This window comes from Pteropus alecto, unplaced genomic scaffold, assembly GCF_000325575.1.
Source record: "Pteropus alecto unplaced genomic scaffold, ASM32557v1 scaffold129, whole genome shotgun sequence".
In the NCBI taxonomy this organism is placed as follows: domain Eukaryota; kingdom Metazoa; phylum Chordata; class Mammalia; order Chiroptera; family Pteropodidae; genus Pteropus; species Pteropus alecto.
Genome location: NW_006442597.1, coordinates 1,343,071 through 1,361,435, shown reverse-complemented (window position 1 = coordinate 1,361,435; position 18,365 = coordinate 1,343,071). Strand labels below are relative to the sequence as shown.

The following is an 18,365-nucleotide window of genomic DNA, read 5'->3' as shown; positions in this document are numbered from 1 at the left end:
TTTTTAAATAAAAGAAGGAAAGAGCAGGAAAGTGCTCCCAGTGAGACTAGTATAACCATGATACCATAATTGGTCAGGAACACAATAAAATAAAATTAAAGGCTCGTCTAGTTTGTGAATACAGGAATAAAAATTCAAATATAATATTAGCAAAAAGATGTCAGAACAAGTGTGAAAACACAAAATACTCATTAGCAAGTAGAGTCTATACAAGAATTCGAGAATGAGTTAACATTTAAAAATCCATTTAAGCTACCGCTAATATTTGTAGATTACAGAAAATAAGCTATACTTTTACTCCAACAGATACAGAGAAGTATGCAATATAATTCAATGTACATTCATGACTCAAATAAAATCTTATTAAACTGGTTATAAAAGGAGAATAACTTGCATTGATAAAGGATGAATGTACATTCATGACTCAAATAAAATCTTATTAAACTGGTTATAAAAGGAGAATAACTTGCATTGATAACAGAAGCTGAGAGCAATCTAAAATCAAGAGGTAAATCCATTAACACACAGTATGGGATGAAAAAAAAGAGCTCACCTGAGGTGTGTTCATTTTCTGTAGGCTTTTGAGAGAGTGTGGAGGACTGTGAAGGAAGGTTCAGCTGTCAGGGAGTGGGGACAGAAAGCAAATGGGGGTCAGGAGACCTGGCCTGCCTTACAGTTCCCACGTTCATCTACCAATAATCTCAGCAGCCCAGCTGGGCAGCAGCCTCCCTATAGGAATAGGGCCCTTTGGCCCTTGAAAAAGCAAGGGAAGGACCTTGTAGAAGCAGCACTTACAAGTCCATATGCAACTTTGAAATGATCATGGGCTCACAACTACCAATTCTCATTAGGTAAAGATTGATTTGCTTTGAACAATACAAACAAAAAGCTAACAACAGATGATTAAAATACACCAAAAGATGACACTATTATTTCATTAAAATTAACATAGTAGAAGGACACAGGCCACATCCTTTATTTTCCTAGCAATGTTGTTTACCCCTTGAGTTAGAGAATCCACAGAAAGGCCAGTAAAAGGGATGAGGTGCTTTAGGGCAAGGATTTTTTTTTTTTTTTTTAATTTATTCTCTTTAAGTGGGTTGTAGTTTCTCAAAAGAACTCTTGATAAGTTGCTCTTGATGGTTTAACTGTGTGAACATACTGTCTCCTGGCTGTCAGAATCTGGGTGATCCTGGAAGTCACCGACCTTCTTAAGCTCAGTATCACCTCAGCGACCTGAGATTCGGATTTGTTTTGTTTTGTGCATATTTAATGCAGATGGTTATACCGACCTCACAAAATGATGTGACGCTTAGGTAAATCACCCAGTAAAAAAGACAAACAGCCTTCTAAATACAGTAGCAGTTAATACTCCGTGGTTAGTACCTGGCACTTTGCTAACTGCTTTACAAATGATGTATCCAACTCTCGGATCCACGCCTTTAAGTGGACGTTATTAACATCTTCATTTTCAGACGCGGGGCCCTGACTCGCATCCAGGTTATTTCTCTCGGTTTGGGTTGCAGGTGACGAGAAAATGTACTGGGCTTTTCCGCCTCCAGAGGTCGGGCTCCACCGCAGACCTACCGCCCGCACTTTCTGGCACGCTCGCCGTCAACGAATGCGCTTTCCCCTCCCGCGGCCGGCGAGGGCTTTACCCGAGTCCGGCTGCAGGCGGGGCTCGGCGCACCAATTCCCACACGCTCCGAGCGCCTGGCCCCCGAGACCGCGAGGCCAGCGCGGAGATCATCCCCCCGGCCTTCACCGGCCGAGATCGAAACCGGCCGGAGGCGGGCACTATGGGCCCCGCCTAAGCTGGGCCGTTTCCCGAGAACTGCCGCTCCTGCCGCCGGCACAAGGACACCACTCTGAGCAACGTGCCTGCGCCGCTCAAGGTCCCGGCGCCGTGCGCAGGCCCCGCACTCGCGTACACCCAGACGCTTGGGGCGCGTCTCCCCAGCGAGGACGGACGGAGAAGCCGGGCTCAGGTTGCACATGCGCAGAGAGAGCCCATACAGACCTAGAGTGCTGCGCGAGGAAAAAGGACTACATTTCCCGGCGATCTCCGCGCCTTGGGATGGTGAGAAGTCGGTTGTTTCAGAGTAAACACGGTCAGTTTAAACCAAAGAGTAGTGCTTGATGGGATAATTGTAGCAATTTCCCGAGCTTTATCAACTTACCAAATGTAACCAGTGTTTGCGGGTGCTTAACCTTGACTTTATTCAGTGCAGACCACTACACAAATACATTTTTTAAAAAGAGCTGTTTCTACTTATTTACAACTTGTTTTGACCCTTAATACAGTATAATCATAGTATCAGGTCAGAATATTTAGAATTACATCATGTTTTTTCTTGGCTGTATGATGTTGCATTAGAGGGGTATATTATTAATACCTTTTAGATGGATGTTTTATAGAGCATAAGAACTGAGAACTTTGGGATCTTTATAAAATGGATTCCATAGGAGCCATGACAGTAACGTCAACTGGCACATAATGGGAACGCCCTTAGGGTCTGCCTGGACTGCCCAAAACCACAGAGACCACAGCCACGACTGCACTGGATTAGCCTAGACTGCAGGAGTCGCAAGCATAAGGATTTTGCCCCATAATGACCATATAAGTTGAACACCTCAGACAGATGGTACTCAAGACTGACTCAAGAGCATCACAAACAGGTATGCTGAGAGCTGAAGATGCTGACCTTTTGCCTGCTGTTGCCGCTGGCTTGGAACCTACGAAACCATCTGCTCTGCCAGCCAACAGAGCTCATTTGGGAGACTGCTAAGGACTTTCATCCCTTTACTCTGTTGTGTAAGACTCTACTTCCCCTCTCTATGTGTTGTTAACCTGTGTAGATACCTGATTGGTTTATCTGAGAAGGTTCCACTCAACCTGGCATTGTAGAAAGACACGCGTTTAAGGGTGGCTCTTTCCTTGCAACAGATGTTTATTCTGTTTCCAGTTTTTATTATAATGTGCAGTGAATATTTGTGTCCATACTTCTTTGCATATTTGTTATTTCTGTGATACCAGTGCCAAAATATAGAATTGCTTAGTTAAAATAGATGTGTAAAATTTGATGGATGTTAACATTTTCAAAAGGACTTTGCTGATATATGCTCCCACTAGCATTTATTTAAGAAAAAAATCATTCTGGCACTTGTTAAAAATGGTAAGAGTTTATTAAAGATTACTGCAATAAGGGGAAGAGAGCAATCTCAACTCCAAATACAGCAAAGAAAGCTGGAGATTTATAGTTAATGAGCAGAGTAAGAATAAATGGATGGCAAACTACTACAAGGAGACTTCAAGTGTAGAGAGACTCTTGCTAAACTGGCTTAATAGGATTCTTGTTAAAGACAAGCCAAGGACTTAGATGTCAAAGGTGAGGAATGAAGGTCAAGGATGAGGATCCTCTCTAAACTGATTTTGGAGAATTCTTGCTAAAACTGGGCTATTCAAGCCCATCAAGGATGAGATGGATATGGGATGCTAAGTTCAAGCCCTAGTCAATAAAAAGGCTCAGAGGAGCCTGACTAAAGTTTGATCAAGGTGAGTCTTTGTCACATTACAAGAAAGTTCCAATTCTCTCATCCTTATTCCATATCATCTATCTTTGATAGATCATCATTACTGACTATTCACATCTAGATATTTCCATTGGATATTTAATCATTCTATCTCTTTCCTATAACAAAGTACCAAATACTGGATGGCTAGATGTTCAAAATCAAGATGTCACCAGGGCTATGCTCCCTTTGAAAACATTAGGGGGAATATTCCTTGCCTTTTTCTAGTTTCTGGTGGTTGCTGGCAATCTTTGGTGTTCCTTGGCTTACAGCTACATAACTCCAGCTTCTGCCTTCTTCATTTACATGGCATCCTCTCTATGTGTCTTCATGTGGCCATCTTCTGTACAGATTCCAGTCATATTGAATTAAGGGCCCAACCTACTCGATATAATCTCATCTTAATTAATTGCATCTGGAATGACCGTCTTTCCAAATAAGGTCAAATTCTGAGGTAAAAGGAACTAGAACTTCAATATGTATTTTTGGGGGGACATGATTCAATCCATAACAATCATTTTTCTCTTTAATGTACAATACACTTTATAAATTAGCCTTTCCTCATGTAAATGTTTGATATTTGTTTTTGGACATTATTAGTTGCTTTTCAATGTTGTTTTTGGTCAAATAGAAGATTTAAGTTTTTACAAAAATTATATTTATCAGTCTTTAACTATTTGGCTTTTGGTATTTTTGCTATGCTTTGAAAGGCAGCCACACCACATTAAGATATGACATAATATATTAAATAATGCACTATTTCTTTATTACTTTGACATTAGGGTAACGATAGTCTCATAAAATGAGTTATGAAGTGTTCCTTCTACTTATATTTCCTGAAAGAGATTGTGGAAATTAATATTTTTTTCATTACATGGGTCATTAGAATTCACCAGTGAAACCATCTAGACATAGCACTTTATTTTTCATAAGGTTTTAAAATATTGATTTATTTCTTTAATAAATGGTACTATTTAGGTTATTGATGTCTCCTTGAGTGTTTTTTTTTTAGTTTGTACCTTTGGAGTGATAGCTGCATTTCATCCAAGATATTATTTTTGGGTATAGGAATGATCTTAGTATTGTTATTATCCTTTTAATATCTATATAATGAGTAGTGATGCCATTTTTTCATTGTTGTATTGGTAGCTCATATCTTCTCCATGTTTTCTTCATTAGCCTTGCTAGGCTTTTATCAATTTTATTGATTTTTTTTCTCAAAAAAACAGCTTTTGAATTTTTTTAATTGTCTCTATTGCTTTTCTGTTTTCAATTTTATCGATCTGTGCTTTAATTTTTATTATTTCTTTCCTTCTGCTTGCTTTAGGTATAATTTGTTCTTTCTCTAGTTTACTCAAGGGAAAGTTCATATTATTGATTTTAGATCTTCCTTCTTTTCTAATACATGCATTTAGTGCTAGATATTTTCCTCTAAGCAGTTCTTTAGTAGTACAAATTTTGATAAGCTGCATTTTTATTTAATTCAAACTATTTTAAAATTTCTCTTAAAAGTTCTTTTTTGAACTATGGGTTATTTGGAAGTATGCCATTTAATCTCCAAATGTTTTCAGATTTTACAGTTGTCTTTCTGATATTGATTTCTAATTAATTTCATTATGGTCTAAGAACAAACTTTGTATACAATGATTTCTACCTTTTTAAATTTGTTTGGGTGTGCTTTCTGTCCACAATGCGGTCTATTTTGATCAATGTTCCATGTGAGCTTAAGAAGAACGTGTATTCTGCTGTTATTGAAGAATTCTATAAATCTGATTAGATCCAGTTTATTGATGGTGATGTTCAGGTCAACTACAGCCTCACTGATTTTCTATTCGATTGGTGTATTGATTACTGAAAGGATGACAAACAATTATAATTAAAATAGTATCTAATTTTCCTTTCAGTTCTATCAGCTCTTGCCTCATGTATTTTGATGTTCTGTTGTTAGGCACATACATGTTTCAGACTGTTACGTCTTCTCAAAATATTGTCCCTTTATTCTTATTTAATACCACTATTTACTCCTGATTGTTTTCCTTGTTCTTAGGTATGTATTGTCTGAAATTAATGTAGCTACTCCAGCTTTCTTTTGATTAGAGTTAGCATAGTTTACCTTTTTCCATCTATCTATTTTTAACCTACTTGAAAATTTACATTTAAAGTCAGTTTCTTGTAGACAAAATATAATTTGGTCTTTTTTTTTTTAATGCATCCTACCTACCTCTGTTTTTGATTGGTATGATTAGACCATTTACATTTAAAGCGAGTATTGATACTGATGGATTAATAGCTGCCATATTTGTTACTGACTTCTAATTGTTACTTTTGTTCTTTGTTTCCTTTGTACCTTTTTCTGCTTTCTCTGGTTTTAAATGGGAATTTTATAAGATTACACTTTTCTCTTAGTTTATCAACCATACATCTCTTTTTTAAAGAAAAATTGTAATTGCCCTAGAGTTTGCAAAGTAAATTTTTAAAAAATTAAGTCCACTTCCAAATCACACTATACCACTTAGCATGTAGTACAGGAACTGTATCTCAGAGTATTCCAAAGTCATCCTTCTGTCTCTTGTTTATTACTCACATATTTCATTTATCCATTTGGTATAATTACCAATACATTGTTAATTTTATTGCTTTAAACAGTTGTCTTTAGATCAGTTAAAAATTAAAAAGTTAAAAGACTTATTTTACTTTTATTTATTCTTTGATGCTCTTCCTTTATATAGATCCAAGTTTCTGACCTATATTATTTTTTTCTGCTTGAAGAACTTCTTTTAACATTTCCTGCAAGTCAGGTCTGCTGGCAATGAATTATCACAATATTGTTTCCTTCAATTTTGAAGGATATTCAATTTTGTTTTCTCCTTAATTTTTGAAGGATAATTTCACTGGATATAGAATTCTGTATTGGTGGAATTTTTTCTTTCAACACTTTAAAGATTTTACTCCACTCACTTTTTGCTTACTAGGTTTCTGGGGATGTCTGCTGTAATTCTTACCCTTGTTCCTCTGTAGGTAGGCGTTATTGTTTTTTCTCTGACTTCCTTCAAGATTTTCTCTGTATTTATTTTCTACTGTTTGAATATAATATGCCTAGGTGTGTGTCTGTGTGTTTTTGAGTGTGTGTTTATTCTTCATGGTGCTCTATGAGCTTTTTGGATCTGTCATTTGGTTTATAACATTAAGTTCTTGACCATTACTACTTCAGGTATTTCTTCTGTTTCATTCTCTTTGTTCTCCTTCTGGTATTCCAAATATGAGTACATTATTCCCTGTAAAGATCTTGGCAATTCTGTTCTGCATTTTTTAATTTTCTCCCTTTGCATTCTTATTTGGGAAATTTCTATTGAGATATCGTCAAACTCATTGATTCTTTCTTCAGCCACTTTATGTTTACTGTTAAACTTATTGAAGGCATTATTCATTTGTTGCAGGTTTTTCTAGCATTCCTTTTTAATTCTTTCTTAGAGTTTCCATTTCTCTGCTTACATTACCCACCCTTTTTTCCCATGCTATCTACCTTTTCCATTAGGCCACTTAACATATTATTCAGTTATTTTTTTAATTGAACGTAATATATATATATTTATATATGTATATAAATATATATATATCATTGTATAAAAGTGAGGTGTACAATGTGTTACTCTGATACATTTGTATATTGTGATTGCTTTTGTAGTGATATTTATTACATTTCATTATTATACTGCAGTATTATTGTCTGTATTCATTATACTATGCATTAAATTCTTGTTTAATGCCTTAAGTTCTTGTTTTCCAAAGTAAGAATGCAAAGGGAGAAAAATTAAAATGTAGAACAGAATTGCCAAGATCTTTACAGGGAATAATGTACTCATATTTGGAATACCAGAAGGAGAACAAAGAGAATGAAACAGAAGAAATACCTGAAGTAGTAATGGTCAAGAACTTAATGTTATAAACCAAATGACAGATCCAAAAAGCTCATAGAGCACCATGAAGAATAAACACATACTCAAAAACACACAGACACACACCTAGGCATATTATATTCAAACTGTAGAAAACAAAAACATAAGTTCTATGTGTTTTTATATATTTTGGGTATTAACCTCTTATGCAACATATGGTTTGCAAAAATTTTCTCCCCTTCCATAGGTTGTCTTTTCATTAAAATATATTTTTTGATGTTCAAAGCTTTTGATTTTGATGTAGTCCTATTTGTTGATTTTCACTTTTGTTGCTTCTGCTTTTAACATCATGTCCAAAATGTCATTGCCAAGACCAATATCTAAGAGCTCTTTCCTGCCTGAGGCTCTTTTTGAGAAGATGTCACTTTTTTCAGAAATATGTCTATAGTGATTTGCTTGTTTGTCTTTTTTTTTAAATCATAGATTTGCTTGTAAGCAAATAATGGATCATGAACTTTTCTATTAATGACAGTTATGCTGTCACTAATTTTGAAGAATTTTTCAGATTTATTATAATCTAATGGGACCATGGTCCCATTGCAATCTTAGGAACTTCATTATAATCTTTTGGGATTATACTATCCTTGACCAAAACACCTTTATGTGGTGCATGACTATACATGTGTTTATTGTTATAAACTTTCTTCTTAGAACTGATTTTACTACATCCCACAAAACTTGATATGTTGTATTTCCATTTTCTTTTGTTTTGAGATAACTTTTTTATTTCCCTCTTGATCTACTTTGACCCATTTGTTGTTTAGGAGTTTGTTTAGTTTTCACATATTTGTGGTTCTTCTCACTTTCCTCTTGTTGTTTATTTCTAGTTTTATACCACTGTAGTCAGTAAAAGTAGTTGCAATGACTTCAAAGCATCTTAAATATGTTAAGATTTGTTTTGTGTCCTATCATATAATCTATCCTGAAGAATTATCCATGTGCACTTGAGGAGATTGTGTATTCTGCTGCTGTAAGGTGGAATGTTCAGGATATGTCTGTTAAGTACTTTTATTCTAAGGTATACTTCAATTCCAATGTTTCCTTATTGATTTTTTTATCTGAACTATTTATCCATTGCTGATACTGGAGTATTGAAATCTCCTATTTTTATTGTATTGTTGTCTATTTCTCCTTAACATCAGTTAGTATTTGCATAATATATTTCAGTGCTCAGTTGTTGGGAGTATAAATATTTATGATCATTGTAACTTCTTGGTGTATTGATCCCTTTATCATTATATAATAACTTTCTTTGCCTTTCGTTACTATTTTTGGCTTGAAGTTTATTTTTCTATTATACGTATGCCTACACCTCCTTTCTTTGGTTTCTTTTGCTTTCTCTTGGTCACTTGTTTGGAATATATTTCACCCCTTCACTTTGAGCCTGTGTGCCTTTAGAGCTGAAATGAGTCTCCCGAAGATAGCATATAGTTATTGTTTTTTAATCCAGCCTGCCACTTTGTGCCTTTTGATTGGTGAGTTCAAATCATTTGCATTTAGGGTGATTATTGATATGTAAGAACTTACCATTGCCATTTTACCTTTTGTTTTCTGGCTGTTTTAAATCTCCATTTTCCTGTTTCCTCATGGGTCTATCTGCCTTCTTACATTGGTGGTTTCTTCATGTTAATTTACTCAGTTTTCCCTTTTTTACGCTTTGTGTCTCTGCTGTAGATTTTTGTTTTGTGGTTACCATGAGGTTTACATAAAATGTCTCAGAGATAAAATAATCCAATTTTTGTTGGTAGAAACTTTTCTTTACTTGCCTACACAGATTTCATTTTTTACTCTTCTCCTTTTATATTTTTGCTGTCACAAATTATCTTTTTATTGTCAATTTGTTACCAAATTATAGTAGCCACAGTTATTTTTAGTATTCCTTTCCTTTAACCTTTATTCTATAATTGTTAACATCCGATTCTAAAATAAAATTATAGTTTTTAAATTCTGACTGTTTATCACCTCTGAGTTTTGTGTACTTTATTTCGATTGAACTAGAAGAGCTCTTTTAACATTTCTTGTAGGGCAGGTCTAGTGGGGGTGAACTCTTTTAGCTTTTGTTTATGTAGGGGAGTTTTATTTCTTCATATCTGAAAGATAATTTTGCTGGGTAAAGTATTCTTGGCTGGCAGTTTCTATTTTTCAATACTTAAATATGTCATTCCACTTTTCCCTGGCCTGCTGAGCATTTGCTCATAGCCTAGTAAAGGTTTCTTTGTAGGTTACTTTTTTCCCCTTTGGGAGCCTTTAATATTCTTTTTTATCATAGACTTTTGACAACTTCATCATAACGTGTCTTGGAGAAGGATTTTTAGCTTTGAGATAACAAGGTGCTCTATTAGCTTTATGGACTTGTATGTCCTTAGGTTTGGGAAATTATCAGCTATTATTTCTTGAAATAAACTCTCTGCTCCCTTGCCCCCATCTTCTCCTTCCAGTATACCTATTACTCTTAAGTTAGCTCTCATAATAGAGTCTGATAGCTCTTGTAGGGTTTTTCTCACAGTTTTAAGTCTTAGTTCTTTCTTCTCTTCCCCCTGAATTATTTCTAGATTCCTATCTTCCGGATTACTTATTCTCTGTTTTATCTGATATGCTCCATTTCCAATGCTTTTTAACATGTTCTTCATCTCATTTATCAAGTGCTTCAGCTCCAGAATTGTTTGGCTCCTTTTTAGAGTGTTTATCTCTTTGGTAAAGTACTTCTATTCATTAATTTTGTTTCTGAGTTAACTGAATTGCCTTTCTAAGTTTTCTTGTAGCTCACTGAATTTCTTCATAAAAGCTCTTTTGAATTCTCTATCAGTTAGATTGCAATATTCCACATCTTTGAGTTTGGTTGCTGGAGAACTGTCGTCGTGTGTGAGAGAAAAAGAAGTGGGGAGAGAAGGGGAGAGAGAGAGAGAATTACCATTTGCATAGTGTTTGATGAGATGTGCTTCTAGCACTGTATTTGAAGTAGCGAACACCTTTCTTATTTAGGTGAGGCTTTATTTTGATTCTAAGCCTTTCTTTTGATTTCCAGCAGGTAATACTATAGCACAAGGTTTTGGTTTCTCTTACTGGAGCTGCCTCCTTGCTGTAGTTGGGAGTGAGTGCTTTTTCAAAAATGGGCTGTTAGCACAGTTGGGAGGTATGTGCCCAAGGCTTATAGGAGGATCCTCAAGTGGGGGAGTCTGGGGAGTCCTGGGGGGTCCTCTTGCTGAACTCCTGCTACAGACAGTAGGAAATATGTTCCTTTAGCTCTCTTTGCCTCCGTTTTTTCCTTTCCTTCCCCCAGTCATGGATATCTCTCCTCAGAAGTCTGGGAACCACTGAAGAGCAGCAGGACCCTCCAGCTGCAGCCCATGGGGCGAACAGATTTTTCATTCACCACTCCTGCCCTCCATCTCCTCTGCCAGAGGAGCAGAGGATGCAGATACCACTCCTGCAGCTGCAAACTCCTGGTGCCTCCAGTACCATCATTACCTTCAGGGTCCCTGGTACCACCACCGCCACTGGTGGCTCTGATGCCACTGCCACCACTGGGATCACTGGTGTTGCTGCCACTATTGGTTTTGCTGGTGCCACTGGCATGGCACTGGCATTGATACCCTGCTGCTGCTGTCGCCGCTGCCGCTGCCACCTTGAATCCTCTGTTTCTACAGCCTCTACCAGCTCTGATTCACCCACCTTCAGATGGATTTCTCAGGTGTCCTGGTGTGCTGTGCAGAGAAAACATTTTTGGGTTAGGGATGTCCTACTAGTTGTAAATTGAAGGGAAGAGAAAAGGGAATTACACAGTCATGATCTATGCAGTATTATTTTATTTTATTCATTTTTTGTGTGTATATGTTTAACATTTAGTTTTTTAAATATATCTGACATACATATTTATATTTTGTTTCCTGTCTCATAGTTCCAGCATCTGTGTCATGTCTGAGTCTGCTTCTGCAAGATTTTTTTTAATCTCTTCATTTTTTGTGTGTTGCCTTTGGCATATCTTATAAATTTTTTAAAATTAAAAGCTAAACATGTATTTGATAATAGAAACTGAACAGCTTTTATCTTTTCTGTCTAGGAGTCAGGCTATGTTCATTGTTGTAGGTATAGGTAACAGATGCTCAAATTCTCTAGTGTTCTGTTTTGTTTTGTTTTAATTAAATTAATTGGAGTGACATTGGTTAATAAGATATATAGGTTTCAAGTGTACAATATTATAATGTGTCATCTGTATATTGCATTATGTGCTCATTATCCAAAGTTTAGTCTCCTTCGGTCACCATATATTTGACCCCCTTTACCCTTTTCAACCTCCCCCTATTCCCTTTCTCTTCTGGTGAGCACTATACTGTTGTGTCAATGAATTTTTTGTTTGTTTTATTTGTTAATTTGTGGCCTTCTCTTTTATATCCCACATATGAGTGAAATCATGATTCTGGTTCTTTTCCATCTGATTTCTCTCAGCATGATACTTTTAGGTCTATCTGTGTTGTCAGAAATGGCAGTATTTCATCTTTCTTATGGCTGAGTAGTGTTCCACTGTATATATGTACCACTGCTTCTTTATCCAATAGTTCACTGAGGAACACTTAGGTTATTTCCATGTTTTGGCTACCATGTATAATGCTGTAATGAACATAGGGGTACCTATGTCTTTACAAATAAGCACTTTTAAAATGTTTTCGGGTAGATACCTGAAGAAGGATTTCTGGGTAATTTGGTAGCTCTATTCTTAAGTTTTGGAGGAATCTCTATATTGTTTTTCATAGTGGCTGTACCAATTTACATTCCCACCAGCAGTGTATGAGGGTTCCTTTTTCCCCACAACCTCTCCAACACTTGTTATTAATTGTCCTGTTGATGATAGCCATTCTAACAGGTGTGAGGTGGTATCTCACTGTGGTTTTCATTTGCATTTCTCTTATAGCTAGTGAAGTTCAGTGTTCTTTTAAATGTCTGTTGGCCATTTATATATCTTCTTGGGGAAGTGTCTGTTTAGGTCCTCTGCCCACTTTTTAGTTGAATTGTTTGTGGGTTTTTTGTTATTGTTGAGTTGTATAAGTTCTTTATGTTGGATATTAGCCTCTTATAGGAAGTATTATTTGCAAATCTTCTCCCATGTGGTTTTGTTGATGGTTTGATTTGCTGTGCAGAAACTTTTTAGTTTTTATGTAGTACTCTCATTTATTTTTGCTTTTACTTCCCTTGCCTTTGGAGTCAAATTCATAAAATCCTAAGTCCAAAGTCCATGAGTTTAGTACCTGTGTTTTCATCTATGTATTTAAATGTTTCAGATCTTATACTTAGGTCTTTGATCCATTTTGACTTAATTTTTGTGTATGGTGTCAAATAGCAGTCTAGGTTTACTGTTTTTCTTTCTCCACTATTAGCTCCAGGGCTTTCTTTATGTACAGCTTACTGAGTAGAGTCTGAGTAGAGTTTGAGTCGAGCAGCTCTTTCAGCTGCAATTCACTGTTACTATTCTGGAGCTGTGTTGGTGTGTGGTATGGTGTGGGGAAGAAGAAATCTTCCAGTCATGTCACAGTCTTTTAGTGGGCCACTGACCTTCACAAGTATTTCTGTCTTTCCTCCAATGGCATAGCTTTCTTTCTTTTCAACCCTTTTCCTAGTTGCAGTTTTCCAAATCTATTTATTTGAAATCAGCTCCCTTGTTGACTATTCTGGTAGTGTTTATTGCCCCTTAGATGAGAAAGAAAGGATGCGGGGAACTGGAGTGGGGGATAATTACCTCCTTCAAAGTAGAATAAAATTTTAGAATTACACTCTGGCAAAGTCCTTGTCCCTGGAGAGTAGGCCTTTGTTATGGAGAAAGCTTTAGGTGTGTTTCTCAATGGTCATTCTTCTCCTTTACCATTGCCTACAGGATTTTTCTGGAATTCTCAGCTGAGAACCTGGTGGAGTTTCTGGAGGGAAAATTCACAAACGTGTGGGTGTTAGGTCCAGGAGGGCCCTATCCCTATCCCTGTAATGTGGGAACTAGACTCGTCCCTTACCTTTTGTGTGGGAACCGGAGCTTGAGTCTGGGTTGGCAACGCTACATGCTCACCTCCTGTTTCACTGGACTTTCTTCCTTTCCATGCTAATTTACCCGCCCGAAATATTCCCACCGAAAAAGCCCTCCTCAAGCCCCATGTAAGTTTCAAGTCCCCTCACATTCAGAGCTGACGCCATCTTTGGTTCAGCCCAGCTGTCACTCTGCTACAATAAACCTTGCTTAACACCTTCGGCTTTGTGCGTTCCCCCTTTGGTGAACTTAACATCAGGGACCTCCTAATATTGCTGTCTCTGCATAGAAAACTCTTACTCTCATAATAGACCACACTCGTTCTCCAGCAATTTGTTAAAAATACCAATTTGTTTCTCCTATCAGTATGGCTCCAAGGGCTTCTGTATTAAGCAAATCTCTCATTTGTTGTATCCTTCTGGATGCCCTTGTCTCTTTTAATTTCAGGATGGTAGTCTGCTCTGCAACCTCAAGTCTCTGATAAGTTAAAGAAAGGTCATTGGTTTTCAGTTTGTCCAGCTTTTCTTGCTTTATATTTGAGGTGACAAGTTCCAAATTCTTTATAACTAGGATCTGAAACCAGAGTCCTCTTTATTATTGTGAAACATCACTTTTATTACATATAAAATTCCATTACATGCTTGGATCTATTTGTAGACTTTTTGGTTGTTCCTATAGTCAATCTATTGATGCACCATTTACACAGCATGTTAGCATGTTAATTATTGTAGCTTTATTATGGATTTAAGTACCAGGCAATGCTAATCGTTCCTCTTGACTCTTATTTTTTTAGAATTGCCACAATTATTTTCACAAGCTATTTATCAAGATAAACTTTAGTATAAGCTTCTAGGGCCAAATCTACAAAAAAAAAAAAAAAAAAAAAAAAACTGAGGTTCTGATTTATTCTGAGGCATTATACTTATGAATTAACGTGAAAATAACACGTTAGTAAATAACAGTAGTAAAATTATAACGTTATCCTGTCTACCAATAATATAATTCTGCCCACTACATATTCTCTTTAAATCTCTCATGCAGGTTAATAGTTTTTTTACACACCAATGTACATATAGGTAAACATTTATTACTATGTTCTTTTGATTTGATTCTTATTATTGTAAATAAGACATTGTTATACATGTTCTAACAAGTATTTATTTGCACATAGGAAAGCTGTCGCTTTTAATACATTAACAGTATTTTTTGCTTAATTGTCTTATTTATTTTTAAGCTAATTTTAATGTTAATGATCTTGGATTTTCATGTACATGACAAGCTATTCATCTCCAATATTTTTAATTATTTGTCCTTCTATTGTGAGCTGAATTATACTCCCCAAATTCATGTGTTGAAGCCCTAACACCTAATACAATGTAACTGTATTCAGTTAGGCCCTTCAAAGTGGTAATTAAATTAAAATGAGGATGTTAAGGTCAGCTCTAATCCAATCTGGCTGGTGTCCTTATAAGAAAAGAAGATTTGGATATACAAGGAGATAAAAGATAAGAACATACAGAGAAGAGACCATGTGAAGACACCATTAGAAGGCACCATTAAAAAAATCTTGGATATTTAAAGCACAATTTAGTAAATACTGTAAATAATACAATATTGTATTACAATCATCAAACTTGTTAAGAGACTGGATGTTAATTACTTCATCACCAAAAAGAAATGATTATGTGACACGATAGAGATGATAATTGTCATTACAATGATAATTATAAATGTATCAAACCAACATGTGTATACTTTAAATTTATACAATATTATACGTCAAATATATTTCAATTAATAAAAGAGGCAACCATCTGCAAGTCAAGAGAGGCCTTAGAAGAAACCAAACCTAAAGACGCCCTGATCTTGAACTTCCAGCCTCCAGAAGTCTAAGAAAATAAATATCTGTTGCTTAAGCGCACAGTCTGTGATATTGTATTATGGCATTGCCAGCAAAGTAATATACCTTCTTTAATGAATTAAAAATAATAAGCATGAAAAGGCTGGTTTTGTTGTATTAAATAAGTCATAATAGACTTTAACATAAATATCACTAATAGAGATAAAATGTTTATATATACAGATATAACATATGAAATACATGTTATATATGTTAATTTTTCAGTATAGTCATTAAAACCTGCTGTGTAACATCTGTCATTCTAGATACTAGGTTAACACAGGAAAAAAGAAGTAAAAATCCCTATACTCTGATTTGGCTTTGTATTTAGGATTAGTGTGGGGAGCATTAGTTGGAGTTACAGCAAGAAAGCAAAGGAGTATTACCAGAACCTGGCAGAAAGTACTGACCAAATTGATGCTGCTCCCTTAGGTTGAGGTGCTCTGTCATGACCATCCCTTGATCAGCACAAGGTAGTCCTAAACTGAACACTGCTCTCATCTTACTCATCTTACTTAATAAATCTAATGACAAGACACAGAAAGATCAAACTGTTCACAAGTAACATAAATGCATCTCAGAACCAAGCTCAAGAATATTTATATGAATACAAAATATCTACCACTCAACAAGGTTAAAAGCACAATGTCTGGAATCTAATAAAAAATTATCAGAATCTGGCAATTTTAAATACTGGTGAGAATATGGAGCAGCGGGAATCTTATTCATTGCTGGTAGGAATAAATTTTATGGAGCTAAACATATGTTTACCATGTGATCCAGCACTTGTGCACCTAGGTATTTATCTAAATGATTTGAAAATTTAGGTCCATAAAAATACCTAAATACAAATATTTATAATGGATTTATTTATAATTGCCCCAAACTGTAGCAACCAAGATGTTCTTTAACAGGTAAATGAATAAACAAACTGTAGTACATACATACAATAGGATACTATTCATCAATAAAAATAAATGAGCTATCATGCCACAAAAAACTATGGATAAATCTTAAACGTGTATTGCTAAGTTTTAAAAGCCAGTCTGAAAAGGCTACACAATGTATAATTCCAATTATATGACATTTTGGAAAAGGCAAAATTACAGAGACAGTAAAATAATCAGTGAATGCCAAGGGGAGATTGAAAATGGGAGAAAGCTCAGTAGGTGAAGTACAAGTTGTTGTTGTTGTTGTTGTTGTTGTTTTATCAGTGAAACAATTATTTATAATGCTATAATGGTGGGTGCATAATATTATGCACATGCCAAAACCCACAGAACTCTACACCACCAAAAGTAAGCCTTAAAAGGCAGTAAGTCAGCAAAATGGTAGCAGCTCAAAGCCATAACTCTCCATGGAGACTCACATAAAAAAACACAACTGAAAATTTTTACTGTATTAGGACTTTGGAAAACAGACAAAGCTTGACAGCAACCAGTGGACACCCAATCATAAGAGGAAAAGTTTAAATAAGCAGGAAAATTTGTGACATTTTTGCTCAATCTTGTTCCAGCCACTTCCTAGGATGGCAGAGACTAGGTATGGAGGAGGTGGCAGACAGTTCTCAATTTCTCCGCCTTGAACTGCAGGAACCAGAGCAGACCTTATTTAAAATATTGTAACCTGTCTGGGAGCTGCCTGAAGAAATAGTCTCTGTTTTGCCTAACTCAGATATCAGATGGAAAGAATGAATGAACACTGCATGAGAAAGCTTCAGAGATCCTAAGATCTGAAGATCCTAAGATTTGCAATCTCTCAGCAATAAATAACAGATAGAGACATACAATAAATTAAGTTTCCAAAAAGAAGCTGGAGTTTGACTCTTTAGGAGATTATTTAAAACATACACGTATACAGGGAATTAAAATAAAAACATGGGCCTACACAAGATGCATGTTCAGAAAATACCTAAGAAGAATTCAGCTTTCTTCTCGTGCTGATTATAAGACTCAGATGTAACTGATTAGTTACATGTAACTGATTAGTGAAGAACTTTATAAGAACAGAGCCATTCTTCAAAAATGGAAGAGATGACTTTTTTCTTCAAATGTCTAATTTGAAAAAAAATTAAAAGGCGTACAAAGAAACAGGAAATATGGGCTGTTTAAAGGAAGAAAGTAAGGTGGGAGAAACCATCCCTGAAGAAATACAAGCATTGGACTTATTAACAGACTTTAAACAACAGTTTCTAATATTCTAAGAAGAAAATAAAACAGAGAACTAAAGACAATAAAAAATAATATATGACCCTTAAAAAAGAGGAAATGGGAAAGTCATAATAGAAAACAGAATCACAAAGGAAAAGAAACAAGAGATACAGAGCAGTTGGGGAGAAAAAAACGATAAAATGTCAGTAGTGAGTCCTCATATATCAATAATCACCCTAACCTATGTAAATATATGAAACTCACCAAAGACAAAGTAGCTGGATGGATTAAAAAACAGGAACCAACTATATGCTGTTGTCAGGAGACCCATCTTAGGTCCAAAGACAAACAAAGGCTCAAAGAGAAAGGGTAGAAAAGATACTCCAAGCAAATGGTATTCAGAGAAAAGCAGGAGAGGCCATACTTATATCAACAAAATAGACTTCAAGACAGACAAAAATGGTAAGAGACAAAGATTGAGGTTTTATAATGATATAGGAGACAATCCCTTAAGAAGACATAAGATTAATATATACGTACCCAATTTGGGAGCGTCAGAATATATAAAGCAATTATTTACAGACCTAAAGGGAGAAAAGATACAAATACAATAATAGGAGGAGACTTTAACATCTCACTTAAACCAATGAATAGATTATCCAATCTTAAAGTCAACAAGGAAACATCAACCTTAAATGACACATTAGATCAGGAAGACTTAATATTTAAAAAATTTTCATCCCAAAGCAACAGAGTACACATTCTTTTCAAGTGCAAAT

The 18,365-nt window shown here is 35.6% G+C and overlaps 1 long non-coding RNA gene across 2 annotated transcripts in view; it reads right to left on the bottom strand.

Annotated features, from left to right (window-relative positions):
• Nucleotides 1-3,993, bottom strand: part of LOC107196455 — a 26,477-nt gene extending 22,484 nt beyond the window's left edge. For both annotated transcript variants that reach the window (XR_003043417.1, XR_003043416.1), the window contains exons 1-2: nt 1,387-3,993; nt 554-617 (exon numbers count right to left, since the gene is read on the bottom strand). This is a non-coding gene — a long non-coding RNA (uncharacterized LOC107196455). The remainder of the gene's footprint in view (nt 1-553; nt 618-1,386) is intronic.
• Between the last annotated feature and the right edge of the window lie 14,372 nt (nt 3,994-18,365).